The following is a 13,272-nucleotide window of genomic DNA, read 5'->3' as shown; positions in this document are numbered from 1 at the left end:
AAAGATACAAACCAGATGAAGGATCAGATGAGTCAGAGCAACAAGCCAAGCATACTCCCTGTCCCTCTGACCAACCTCTGATCAATCACAGATTTTTACCATAAAACTGCAGCATTCTGTGTTTCTGCCAGGTTTCACACATTGGTCTCTTTTCTGTGGAGAAGATCTTTTGAATGTGAGTCAGCTGCTGGTAAAAAAAACCTCTTGAAACTGTAGTTATACGTTATTAAAGAAACAATTGAAGCCATTTCCTGATATCTCATGTAACTGGTATGTATTTAAATTGTTGTGCAGTCACAACAAGGCTGTATTTACACCTTTAAATATTAATTCTTAATGAAGTAGTGACTAAAAAGTGTAGAAGAGCTCAAAATTAAACAGACCAACAGCCATCAACAGACAACAGATACACACAATTACAGTATGTGAATGGCATTGCATCCTATGTTTGCCACTTTTTTCTTGTTTAAGAAAACAAGTCCTGACCAAGGCAACAAGTCTCTTAAAATATTTCTCCTCCCTCTACCACAGATAGAGTTCATTTTGGTGAGGAATGATGGCCTATTGAGTAAATGCTCTGTAATATTTAGCGGCAACAGAGTGATAATAAACCACAGTGGTAGTTTGCAACTGGAGCTCCTAAAAACAGTCCTGATATTTTCAGATGCATCATTAGCAATGCCCAGTCAGCTCGAGCAGAGATCAGAATGCTCAAGGTTGGACAGTGTGTAAAATCGCATAAGATCGCACTATTGTATATTGTCTATTTTTTTGTTTTATTTATTTATGAGTCCACTGCTTCGCCAGCAGCTTTGTGAGGTAGTACCAAACACTAACACTATACTGACATCAACACTAACAGGCTGGATCGTCAGCAGGTATCAGGGCTGTCTTACTTCTAGCATATTACTATTAACAATTTTTGAAAATTAAACTGACCAGATTATGTTGCAAGACAACAGTTTAAGAAATCACCAGAGAAACCATAGCTGAGCCTAAGGGGGATGAGAACGTAGAGACGTACAGTAAGAGAGTCAAAGAGTCCAATGGCTACATCCTCTGGGGACTGTGCATCTGTACACAATTTAATGGTAATTCCTCCAATACTTGTTGAGTCATTTCAGTCGGCACGAAAGTGGTGGACACTTCTTTATTCATTATCCCTGATTTGGATTCAGGGATAGTAATGTTGCATTAGAGCCAAAGAGTGATGCTTTGGTGATTTAGTTCTTTCTCTCACTTTAAGAAATGTATTGCTAATTATTCATCTTTTGACTTGAGTAAAAATTTGTCCCAAATTAAAACTTCCTGAAGTTCAGCAGAACTTTGTGGTCCTCACACTTTAATTTGTTCCAACACCTCGATGTTGGTATTAAACATTTGGTGTTAGACTAGTGCAAGACACAGCAGAGTCCATTTTTAGCTGGCTGTTAACAAGAGGCAAGACGAGAACAGATGAGGCAAAGCATGAGGGGCATGACAAAGTGGAGTCAGAAGTGGCACCTTTATAAACTCCCACCGGATGTCTCAACCTCAAAATCCTGTACCTTGTTAAATTTCCCCGGCTGAGCCCCAGGTAAAGTAGTCTGCTCACTTCACACTTCACTCATTTACTGCAGAGCCTCTCAGTCGTACCGTGACAGAGTGCCATCCAAGAGCCACGCTATTACATTGGGCCCTAAAATTCTTCATTTCACGAAGAGTCAGTTATTTAACCAGGCCTTTTTTTATGAATTCAAAATGACCAACCTTTGTATGAACACATATGTTCACAGGTGTGAGGGAATTAATATACAGTACTAGTTCTGTTTTCCAGGCTGCTTTAGATTGTCTAATGTCAGAACAGTACAACCTGTCTGGATTTGCTTGGACTGTGTTCAACAAAAAAATTTTATGAATTTGTCTAACCGAACGTTTTCATAAGATTTAAAATGGGAACACTACTTTTGCCTGTCTTCCTCTTCAAATTGAATAAATAAACAATTTTTAACAATTCTATATTAATTTTATAGCACATCTCTCAATAACTGACATTTTAATTCTCCTTATAAGGGCCACTTTTTATTATTATTATTATTATTATTGTTGCATGATTAATTCCAATTACACTTGACAATACAGCATTTAAATTGAGATCAAAAGATCTTATTCTTTGTCTTTATCAATTCATGTGGCCAGAATGAGAAAAACATTTCCTCTGTCTAATTGCTTTAATGGAGCTTAGACCTGCTATGCTGCTATAATAGGATTTTAACAGAGTCTTTCTAGGGAATTACAGAGCTCGTTGGTACATCTCACTGCCTTCAGCTCTTCCTAAAGTCACTTTCATTTAAGAAGGTCAGAATAACATGGAGAAGCAAGGTCTCTGGAATTAATGCTTTTATTCCCTCTTCTAGGGATTTGAACTCATCTCCTTATGGAGGTGTTTGCACAGAGTGGTCTGGGTATATTCAGAAATTCTGAGTCTTTGATTTCTCCAAAGCTGCATGAAGGTATTTGTTTAGCGGTTTACTCGTGATTAAAGCAGCTATATAGGCAAACTTGTTAAAGCCACCATCCAAGTTTGCCCTTACAGCAAGCAATAATCTTGTCAAATAAATCCAATTAAAAGCACCTGGATGTCGAGGAAACTGGAGAGACCGGTACCTTTTAAAAAGCTATTTCTGAGAGCCGCGGGCTACTGGGGCCTACCAGAGCTCTGCTCCTAACAGTCTGAGGCAGCTGGGGTTTACTTTTCTATCAGCCAATACACTGACATGTAAGAGGACAAACATGTGCGCACACACACACTGTACAATGAAGGCAGATTGACCAATCTACTTGTCTAACAATTATTGGGCAAACCTTTAAGGAAGCTTCAATGCTCAGCAGAGATTTATAACAGCATCAGATAGAGCTGCTCTGCTATGGATATTCACATTGTATTACCATTACTCAATGTGAATATATATTGTCAGCCTGCAGCTTTAAATTAAAAGATTAGTCCATTTTAGAAGAATAAAAACTCAGGATTAAAAGGTAGCATCTAAGAATTGGACCATGAAAGTCTCTGCAATGTTTCATGATTTATCAGCTTAAAACATCACTATTGTTCTGGAAATGAAGTCCCACTTCCAAAGAAAAAGATATATTTAACATTTCCTGGCTGCATGTACTGCCAGCTGCAGATGAAATATCAGGTGAAAGACATCAAGGAGAAAGGGAGAAAGGAGAACATAATTCCGCCTTAGTGTAAGCTTCACCTTACAGTCTTTGGTGAGCAAATTGTGTGCCATTTACCACTCTGATTACCTTCGTGGTGGAAAAGTATGCCAGTCTATTGTTGCAAACTGTTTCTAAGAGCACTAAGCTACTTACTTTTTCCGACTTTTTCCGACTCCCATTCATCCAAAACCCAGAAGTCTTCAGTTTACAATGAATCATCAGTTAGTCACCTAATTGAGTCATTTAATGATCTGTAAATCATGGCAATGGTAGATAATGAGTTAACAACTTGCTTGTCGTTTAAACATATTGAATTACTATATGTCTGCACCATGTTGTCCTTCAGAGCACATTTTCATTTCCAAACCTTCTGGTGCTCATCAAAAATACGTAAATTCCACAATAATTTGATGTTTCCGAGTCATTTTTAAACTTGCAGTAATCACAATAAAGATTTGTCCCTTTAGCAGCTTCTTCTACACAAAATAAAACACACCAATAATTGTTTCAGCTTTGGGCTGCTTTATTCCTGAACATTCTTTACCAATCAAAAAAACTGGAAATTAAGGTAAGACAGATGAATCAATGGCGAAGATCAATCACCTCTGCTGAAGGGTTTTCAAAGTAATTGAAGCTGAAATACGAGCCTGATGCAGCTCTGTCAGGGTGTCAGAGGAGGCAGCTAATTGGGGGCAACCCCTTCTACAGCACACAGTGATTAAGCAGCAGATGGCATTAGAGGATTGGAACAAGTTAAATTGATTGTGTTGAAAAAAATTCTGAGGTTTCGCTCTTCATTTGATATATCTAGATTTCTGCTTATCTACCAAGAATACTGGGCTACTTCTTCTGATCAGCTCAGAGGAATGAAGTGATGCAACAAGGACATCCTTAATTGGCCACAAGTCAAAGCATCTCTCTTAAAATTTGCACCTGCATTAATAGAAAAGGCTGTGATGTCTCACTCTTTGAAGACAAGCCTGCTTTTTTAATTGTAACCCAGACTTGTAGCTGCATTTTTGCAAATAGACGTGATGCAACGCAAATTGCAAATTAGCTTGCTGAACAAAAAATCTGAAGAAAATGACTTCAATGAGTTTTTGTTTTACTCTGACCTTAAAAATTGCCTTTGAAATCAATCCATGCTCATTTTCATATTGCCAGTGCTTCTGCAGGGTTCAGTAAGTCAAGTTTAAGACATATAATGCTTCTAACCGAGTGCTTGGGTTTAAAGATAATTCTATCAGCATTGCCCAGCAAGTTTTAACAATAATTCCACCTGATTTCATTGAAGAATTATGACATGACATCCACGTCAGCATTCAAGAGGAAATGAGTGGCTTAATAGCTGGATGTATTACAGAAACACAAATTGATTCATCATCATCATCATCTTCATCCGCTTATCCGGGGCCAGGTCGCGGGGGTAGCAGCTCAAGCAGACAACCCCAAACTTCCTTTTCCCCAGCCACATTGGCCAGCTCTGACTGTGGAATCCCAAGGCATTCCCAGGCCAGTGTGGAGATATAATCTCCCCACCTGGTTCTCAGCCTGCCCCGTGGCCTCCTCCCAGCTGGACATGTCAGCAACACCTCCCTTGGGAGGCATCCCAGTGGCATCCTTATCAGATGCCCAAACCACCTCAACTGGCTCCTTTCCACGCAATGGAGCAGCGGCTCTACTCCGAGTCCCTCCCGGATGACTGAACTTCTCACCCTGTCTCTAAGGGAGACTCCAGCAACCCTTCTCAGGAAACCCATTTCGGCCGCTTGTACCCGTGATCTCGTTCTTTCAGTCATGACCCATTGCTCCTGACCATAGGTGAGGGTAGGAACAAGGACTGATCAGTAGATAGAGAGCTTTGCCTTCTGGCTCAGCTCCCTCTTCATCACAACAGTGAGGTAGAGCGAACACAACACCGCCCTCGCTGCTCTGATTCTCCAGCCAATCTCATACTCTTATCTTCTTATCTTCACTCGTGAACAAGACCCCGAGATACTTGAACTCCTTCACTTGGGGTAAAGACTCATTTCCTACCCGGAGTACGCATGCCACTGGTTTCCTGTTAAGAACCGTGGCCTCCAATTTAGAGGTTCTGATCCTCATCCTAGCTGCTTCACACTCGGCTGTGAACTCGTCCAGTGAGCCCTGGAGGTCACAGATCGATGGAGCCTATAGGACCACATCATCCACAAATAGCGGGGATGTAACCCTCAGCTCCCCGAACTGCAGCCCTCCTCCCCCACGACTATGCCTCGATATCCTGTCTATGAAAATCACAAACAGGATTGATGACAAAGTGCAGCCCTGGCGGAGGCCAACCCCCACCTGAAACAAGACCGATTTATTTCCGAGAACCCAGACGCAGCTCTCACTTTGGGAATACAGAGATTGGATGGCCCTCAGCAGAGACCCCCTCACCCCATACTCCCGCAGAACCTCCCACAACATATCCCGGGGAACCCGGTTGTACACCTTCTCCAAGTACACAAAACACATGTAGACTGGATAGGCAAACTCCCAGGCCCCTTGCACCCGGTACCTTGCATCCACCTCAGGAGTCCCCCGGGCTAACATATCCCGAAAGGCCTCCTTCTTCAATCAGACGGCTTCCCTGACCACTGGTGTCCACCACGGTGTTCAAGGATTACCACCCCTTGAGGCCACAGCTCCCCACGGCAGCTTCGGCAATAGTAGTTTTGAATATCGACCACTCAGGTTCAATGTCCCCAACCTCCACAGGGATGCTAGAAAAGCTCTGCTGGAGGTGAGCATTGAAGGTCTGTTGGACAGAGGCCTCCTCGAGACGTTCCCAGTTCACCCGCACCACACGTTTGGGCTTGCCAGGTCTGTCCTGAGTTTTCCCCCGCCACCTAACCCAACTCACCACCAGGTGGTGATCAGTTGACAGCTCCGCCCCTCTCTTCACCTGAGTGTCCAACACATGCGGCCTCAGATCAGATGACACAATCTTCGGTCTAGGTGTACCAAGTACACTTATGAGCATGCTTATACTTAAACATGGTGTTCGTTATGGACAGTCCATGGCTAGCACAGAAGCCCAGCAACAAACCACCGTTTGGGTTCAGGTCAGGAAGGGCGTTCCTCCCAATCACACCCCTCCAGGTGTGTCCATCATGGCCCACGCCCGCATTGAAGTCCCCCAATAGGACTATGGAGTCCCCTACCCGAGCCCCATACAGGATCTGATTCGGGGTCTCCAAGAAGGCCGAATACTCCGAACTGCTGTTTAGTGCATACGCACAAACAACAGTCAGAGTTTTCCCCCCCACAACCCTGAGGAGTAGGGAGGCGACTCTCTCGTCCAAAGGGAAAAGCTCCAACGTAGTGGCGCGTAGTGTGAGAATCCCCACACCCACCCGGTGCCTCACCCCATGAGCAACTCCAGAGAAGAATAGAGTCCAACCCCTCTCCAGGAGTAGGGTACCAGAACCAAGGCTGTGTGTAGAAGTAAGCACCAACAGGATCCAACTGGTTACGCTCCACCTCCCGCACAATCGCTCCCCCCCCAGCGAGGTGACATTGCATGTCGTCAAGGCCGCCCGCTTTCGCTGCCAGTTGGGTGGCAGTGAAAGCGGGCCACCCAACTGGCAGCGACCCCATCAGTTATACCTGCAGGTAGAGTGGGCCCATGGGGTGAAGAAAGTGCCACGTTGCTTTTTCGGGTTATGCCACCAGGCCCTCCTTCCAGGCCTGGTTCAAGAAGGGGGCCCTGGGCTTCCTCAGGGCAGGGTCACTATTTTCTTCCCTCGTTGTTCCATGGGCTCTTTTGAACCACTCTTTGTCTGGCCCCTCACCTGGGACCAATTTGCCCTGGCAGGCCTTACCAGTGGCACTTGGCCCCAGACAACACAGCCCCCAGGTTCACAGGAGCACACAAACCTCCCTACCACGATAAGGTGATGGTTCTCCGGGGAGGACAAATTAATTTAATTCATTTTTATTTATATGTCACCAAGTCATAATATTTTACAGAGCGAGACCAGACAATTTCCCCTTTGAGCAAGCACTGGGTGACAGTGGAGAGAAAAACTGCCTTTTAACAGAGGAACTTTCAAGCAGAACCAGAGTCAGGGAGAGTGACTGTCTGCCTCTAACGGCTGTGTTGATGGAGGAGAGAGGAGAAAAAAGATGTGGGAGAGGCAAGAGAGAGATCAGAAACAGTTGTATATAATGTTGATTTCCCACCAGTCGCACTGGTTGTTACACTCATATGGATAATTGTATTAATGTTAAGAATAATGAGCTGTTAGCAACACCAATAAAAATGTGTAGTAACAATAATAGAATGATGATGATGATGATGATTTGTTCCATAGTGAATAGCAGATCTGGATCCTGTAGCTGTGGACTCAGAGGTACCTGCAAAATGAGGACAGGGAGAGAAAGATAGAGAGGTAAAGCATAAAGGACAAGAGAGAGGAAACACAGAGTTAAAGACATTCAGTGATCTAATATAAATGCAGACAGCAAGGGGGGGTGGGGGGTGGGATTGATCGAGCTGTACACACGAATGAAGGTCCACACATGAATTTTGCATGATGTCAGAGCGATGTAACAGTAGTACTGGGGATCTTCCAGCTAAAATCAAATAGAAAGACATTTCATAACATTGCTGTCAGTGGCAGCCAAGAAAACAAAGGAAGGCCTTTGTAAATGAAATGTACCTGCTGAGAACTTGATTCTGCTGTTACCCTGATTATACTAGCTGAATTAAAAATGGGAAAACATGACAAGTAACTGCTTGGTAATATTGAAGTAATAGTGTGTAGTAGTAGTAGTAGTGTTAATATTACAGAAAGCTTTGTCAGCTCCACCGAAAACAGTATTTTTTCTATGAGCTAGACTGAATTCATTCTTCGTCTTGTATGGAGTCATAAGGGGAATTACTTTCTATGACGTGATGGTGTCTTCCTCCACAGCTGTCGAACCTGGAAGGTAACACCAATTCACAGGAAAGGGAATGTTCTCACACATTTCCAGAAAGAGAGAGAGCGAGACGGAGAGAAAGGAAGAGTGCACAAGCCGGTTTCCATAGCAATTGTCAGCACTGTCACATGGTTACCTAGGAACTAGTAGTTAGTGATGCTGTGGAACTGATATGTTTATGCTTGGCAGGTCTTCAGTCAGAATACCATATTTTGCCATCTAATATGTGACAGATGCAGAAGTATTAGCGAAATTTTAAAAGTCGGGTTAGCGATATTGAGGTTTTAACAAAGGATGAAAACCTCCTATTTAACTTCAGTGAATTTGTTGGCCCACCCTGTTTATGAGCGGACATATATAAAGCACTGGGTCACATTCAGGCCAGGAGGACAACACTTGGGCAACATCAACCTGGAAACTCCATTTGGTGTGGACTAATTCATGCTCAGCTGACCCTCCGATGACAGACACTAATAGTATTATTGGTCACACTGGATGAACATTAAATGCAGAAGAAACAAGCAGAGGAGAAATACATTACATTCCCCATTTTAACTGAAAACATGATTCTTTTTTCATAATATGACAAGAGTCTGGAAATGTTACATCACAAGTACCTGGATAGTAATAATTCCCATTTTGAAATGTATGAAGCTCTGATTAATTAAAGATGCTTAACTAAAGCATTGATGAATTTCATTGTGTTTTGTCTAAATGTGCAATTGTGTAAAACTGTTACTACACAGCAAAGAACGTGAGTGTGGGGTTGTAAATGAATGACAACTTGTAGAATGTAGACAGCTTAAAACAAATTAGGTGTATTGACACAGTGCAGTGTTTAGGTCCAGTACTACTTACTGTGACCAAAATGCATTACTGAACTGGAATCATTTATTAGGTTGTATTGTGATTCGAATGTAGAAGGTAATCTGCTAAATTTTCTCAACCCTGCTAAGTATGTTTGACCTTTATGGGAGTTTTCTACAAGTCCAATCATTATCATATCATGAGATATCTATTCATTTCTAAATGCAAGCTGCAGTTTTTTAAGGTAAGTGAAATGTCAAGCAAACATCAGTTACATTCAATGACAGAGAGGGGAAATTAAGTGTGTTTACATGAGAATTAGACTGTATGACAGTGAGCTCAGCTGTTTAATGCAGTGGTTTTCAATTGTTTTCTGCTATGCCCACCCCCCAATATAAGTATACTAGTAATACTATAGTATTGTGTTTGTCTATAAAAGTGTTACACCTCTGCATAACATTGTATGCTTATTAAAAAAATAAATAAAGAAAGAAAGAAATACAGGCCCACTTACAAAAAGATTACCTTTATTAACCCTGTTTTTCAGTCTGAATGCATTGAATCCTTGGAAACCTTAAACTTCTTTCAACCAACAAGATGATTGCTACTGCTGCATCAATCTTCAGGATATAAGTTTGAACACAAAGTTACAAAATAAGCTTAAATGAATTAATAATAATACATTTAATTTATCAGCATCACTACCACAGGCGCATAATACATAGAACACTATAAGATTTTTGTTTCTTTCCCCTTTCAGCTTTTTCCATGTTCAGGGACTTGCATGATTGATTTGGCTGCAGTTTTTATGCTGGATGCAAATGGTACACTTAACCTGCAAAAAAGAAAATGGATGTGGAAGGGAAGGTAGTAGGAAGTCGACCGTTAGGATACAGGTGAGACAGGGACTGGGAAGCTCACCTGGGCCTTTCTTCCTGCACTGCAGACACACACTTGAGAGAGCAGCTGAGGGCAGCCTTTTGTTTGGTGTTTGATTTGGTAGCTTTTCTTCTTAAAAATGTTGAAAGCATGATGTTAACAGTGCAATTGTAGATAAATGAAATTGTTCTTTATGGCCATAGTATTAAATAAAAAAGTTATTGAATAATTGTACAAATATGCGTTTTCAGATTTCCTCATGTTGCTGAGGGACTAAAAAACCTTGGCACATCAGCCAAGACATAAGCTTCTAGTCACCTTCCTCACTCTGACTGGTGAAGTGGGCTGTGTTCAAGTCTTGCAAGTTTAATCAAAGTCATGACTAGAGCCAGACCCAGACCTTGTTTTCTTAGTTTAGTACGTCTTTGAACAACCAATGAATGTGCCATCTTTAGTTTTATTTTGTTTATGTTTGGGCTTCTTGATGGAGAACTGAGTGGGAGAGTTGCATATGTGCTTTAGTATGTGGTTTGAGTCACACTTGTTTGCTTGAGACACCTATTTGAGTGTGGCAAAATTGTTTGGATTTGGTTTTGGTTTGAAAACAACATACGTTGTGACTAGTTTCTCTCCATGACACCCCACAGTGTTTATTTTCTTGGCCCATTGCTGTTGGTTTACTAACTCACACTAATTTAAGCTTTTATTAAATTACACTGCTTGTCGCACACTGTCAGTAAAATCTATATTTTTTTGGTATAACAGTCTCTGGTTCCAGTTTATTCTTGGTTTTAGGTACCTACTATCACTTGGAACAGGTGCTGATTTTTTAATCAAAATAATGAAATATTTCAAAGGATTAATGGTAAAACCCAAGTAGTTTATCAGCCTGATTGGGACATAATGTCTGTTAATTATTTGGCTTCATGCTGTCCGCTGCCAGTTTTCAGGCACCACACACACACACACACCGCTTTCTTTATTTCCCACTGTTTAATGACACGCCACTGCCACCTACTGTAGCGGGGGTGTAGTTACACGTTGTTTTGGTGCGGCAGTTAAAAAGAGACAATTAAGGCATAAAGTAGTGGCGGAGCCAGAAGGCAGCTAATGGGCAGGCCTGCAAAAATATAGATGGACCTGATTTAAAGCTGAGATGTCCATATAAATTGTATCATGTAAAAAAAATCTGTCAGACCACTGTAAATTATAATACACCTCATACGCACACATATGAAAGGTTATACAGCAGTCCTAGTCTATTGTATACTCCACAATTAGACCTCTGTTCTGTTAAAATTCACTGTTGAGACGTGATAAGGAAAAAACTATTTTTTTTTTCTTTTCTTTTATTCATGAATCTTAATGGGTGGGCAAGCTGTCAATCTGGGCCTGTGCACATCCAAGCCCACCCATAGATCCGCCCCTGAGCTAAAGCCTTTCTTGTAATCAGACAACACTGAATTGACAGTCCTTGTCTGGGTGGGTGAATATGACTGCTGAATGCTATTTCCAGTTTGTTATTATTATTATTCCTCCAAAAAAAAAAAAGGCCCAACTTTCCATTTCCAAAACCAGATTGCACATTCTACCACAGTGGAATAATATTCCATTATAAATACACGCTATTTTTAAGGGATTATTTTGAGCAATATACAGAAATTGAAAACTACTGCGGAGGTAAGTGTTTGACGGGAGCAACTAATTGTTTCCACCATGTATTATAGAAATACAGCAGTGTAATAGTCAAACGTCGTAATGTAAATCTTTGAGGAGAAGCTTGCTGAGTTTCACTGTCTTTTTATTATTTACAAAGTTATCAGTCTCCGTAAAGACCGTCAAAAATTGCCATAGCCGACTATATTTCAAGTCGTCCAGGCGGGGTATTGGGTAAAGTTTTCAACTAGCAATAATCGCGCCTCGGATAAACCTCATAGGCTACGATACTGCCACTGCGCAAAGCTGCCTGTCGAACGGAAAAGCAGGGGGAGTGTCTCTTGTCGTTATACTTCTCGGTCATGGTGTCTGGACGTGTTCCAGAGGAAATTCTATAAAACACGTCTTTTTATAACCCATGCAAAACACAAATAAGAGCACTTGACATAAATTAAACATCCCCACGTTCCACAAGTAAGCGTGTACAATAAATAGACGTGTATCTGAAGTGTAAGACTGTGACGGTACAGTCGTCAGAAAACGCAACACAGCCTGATATAACTTTATGGCTGAATCGCCGGACAACACTGTGGATTAAAGTGCACTGTGGACTATTTGGCGTAAAAACTCACTTATATCAGTCAATGAATGAGTATATAGAGAAAAAATTTAAATAGTTGTGGCCGGAAATTGCGTCAGAAGGGTACGTCTTTGTTTAACGTTCCCTATGAAAAGACGGCTGGAAACAAACTTCAGTCACTTTAAATAATAAACGGAGAGAAAAGCTCAAACATCCCCACATGACAGCCCATTACAATAAACGTTAAATACTAATGAAGAAAGTGGATAAGGATGCAGGTAATAAATACTAAAAATACACGTAAGAAAGAAACTGCATCTCAACTGCAAAAATCGTTGAGTGCTTTGAGATTTTAACATGAAAATTACATTAACATCATATTAGTACAGTCCAAGCAGAAAAGAGAAACACTGCAGCTCATTACGTTCAACCAAATAATAACAATGTGCCTGAATCCAACAACTGATGCATACCTTGATAGCTGCCTTTAGGTTAAGATTAGACATAAACATCAACCTCCTTACAGAACGTCAAAATATAGTCAATATAACAGTCTCCAATTAATTTAACATCTACTTGAAAGCAAAACCACAAATTATATATTTTTTTTATGAAATTGCAAATAAATTCAGGGAGTTGGGGGATATTAATGCTTTTATTAAGATATTAGATAGAAAACGTGAGTTCTGTTTTTTCAAATGAAAGTTTAAGAAAAACAAAAAAAATGTATGATTAGTCGCTTTCATACATATACATATATATAAGTCTTTTACACAAAGATACTGATAGGGCAAGAAAAGAACGGGTTCGGGTAGTACTCAAAACCCAGACTTGTTTTTTTACCATTAAAACCTCATGCCTTATAATGTTGCGTGCTGATTATCACTTTACAGCAAAGAGGGCTCCTTAGAGACCGTAAAAAATTGCCACAGCCGACTATATTTCAAGTCGTCCAGGCGGGGTATTGGGTAAAGTTTTCAACTAGCAATAATCGCGCCTCGGATAAACCTCATAGGCTACGATACTGCCACTGCGCAAAGATGAAGATGAACAGTCCCAGAGAGAGTGTGTGGGGGATCAACACACACTTTTGTTAGGGGTTTGCTGTTCACTGTGGGGGCTGTAGTCTCTGTCGGTGGGAGGGACTAATCACTACATGCTGGAGGTACTCAGTTTACTTCTGACTCACATTCACA

The 13,272-nt window shown here is 41.3% G+C and overlaps 2 non-coding genes across 2 annotated transcripts; both read right to left on the bottom strand.

Annotated features, from left to right (window-relative positions):
- Positions 1-11,663: 11,663 nt before the first annotated feature.
- Positions 11,664-11,804, bottom strand: LOC115057073 (U4 spliceosomal RNA). Its single transcript, XR_003841877.1, has one exon. It is a non-coding gene; the product is annotated as a U4 spliceosomal RNA (small nuclear RNA).
- Positions 11,805-12,977: 1,173 nt separating this feature from the next.
- On the bottom strand, positions 12,978-13,118 carry LOC115057081 (U4 spliceosomal RNA). The gene has a single exon (XR_003841884.1). It is a non-coding gene; the product is annotated as a U4 spliceosomal RNA (small nuclear RNA).
- Between the last annotated feature and the right edge of the window lie 154 nt (positions 13,119-13,272).

The sequence above is a fragment of the Echeneis naucrates genome, chromosome 16, assembly GCF_900963305.1.
Source record: "Echeneis naucrates chromosome 16, fEcheNa1.1, whole genome shotgun sequence".
Classification (NCBI taxonomy): domain Eukaryota; kingdom Metazoa; phylum Chordata; class Actinopteri; order Carangiformes; family Echeneidae; genus Echeneis; species Echeneis naucrates.
The sequence above is the reverse complement of the archived record's forward strand: the minus strand, read 5'-3'. Positions and strand labels throughout refer to the sequence as shown.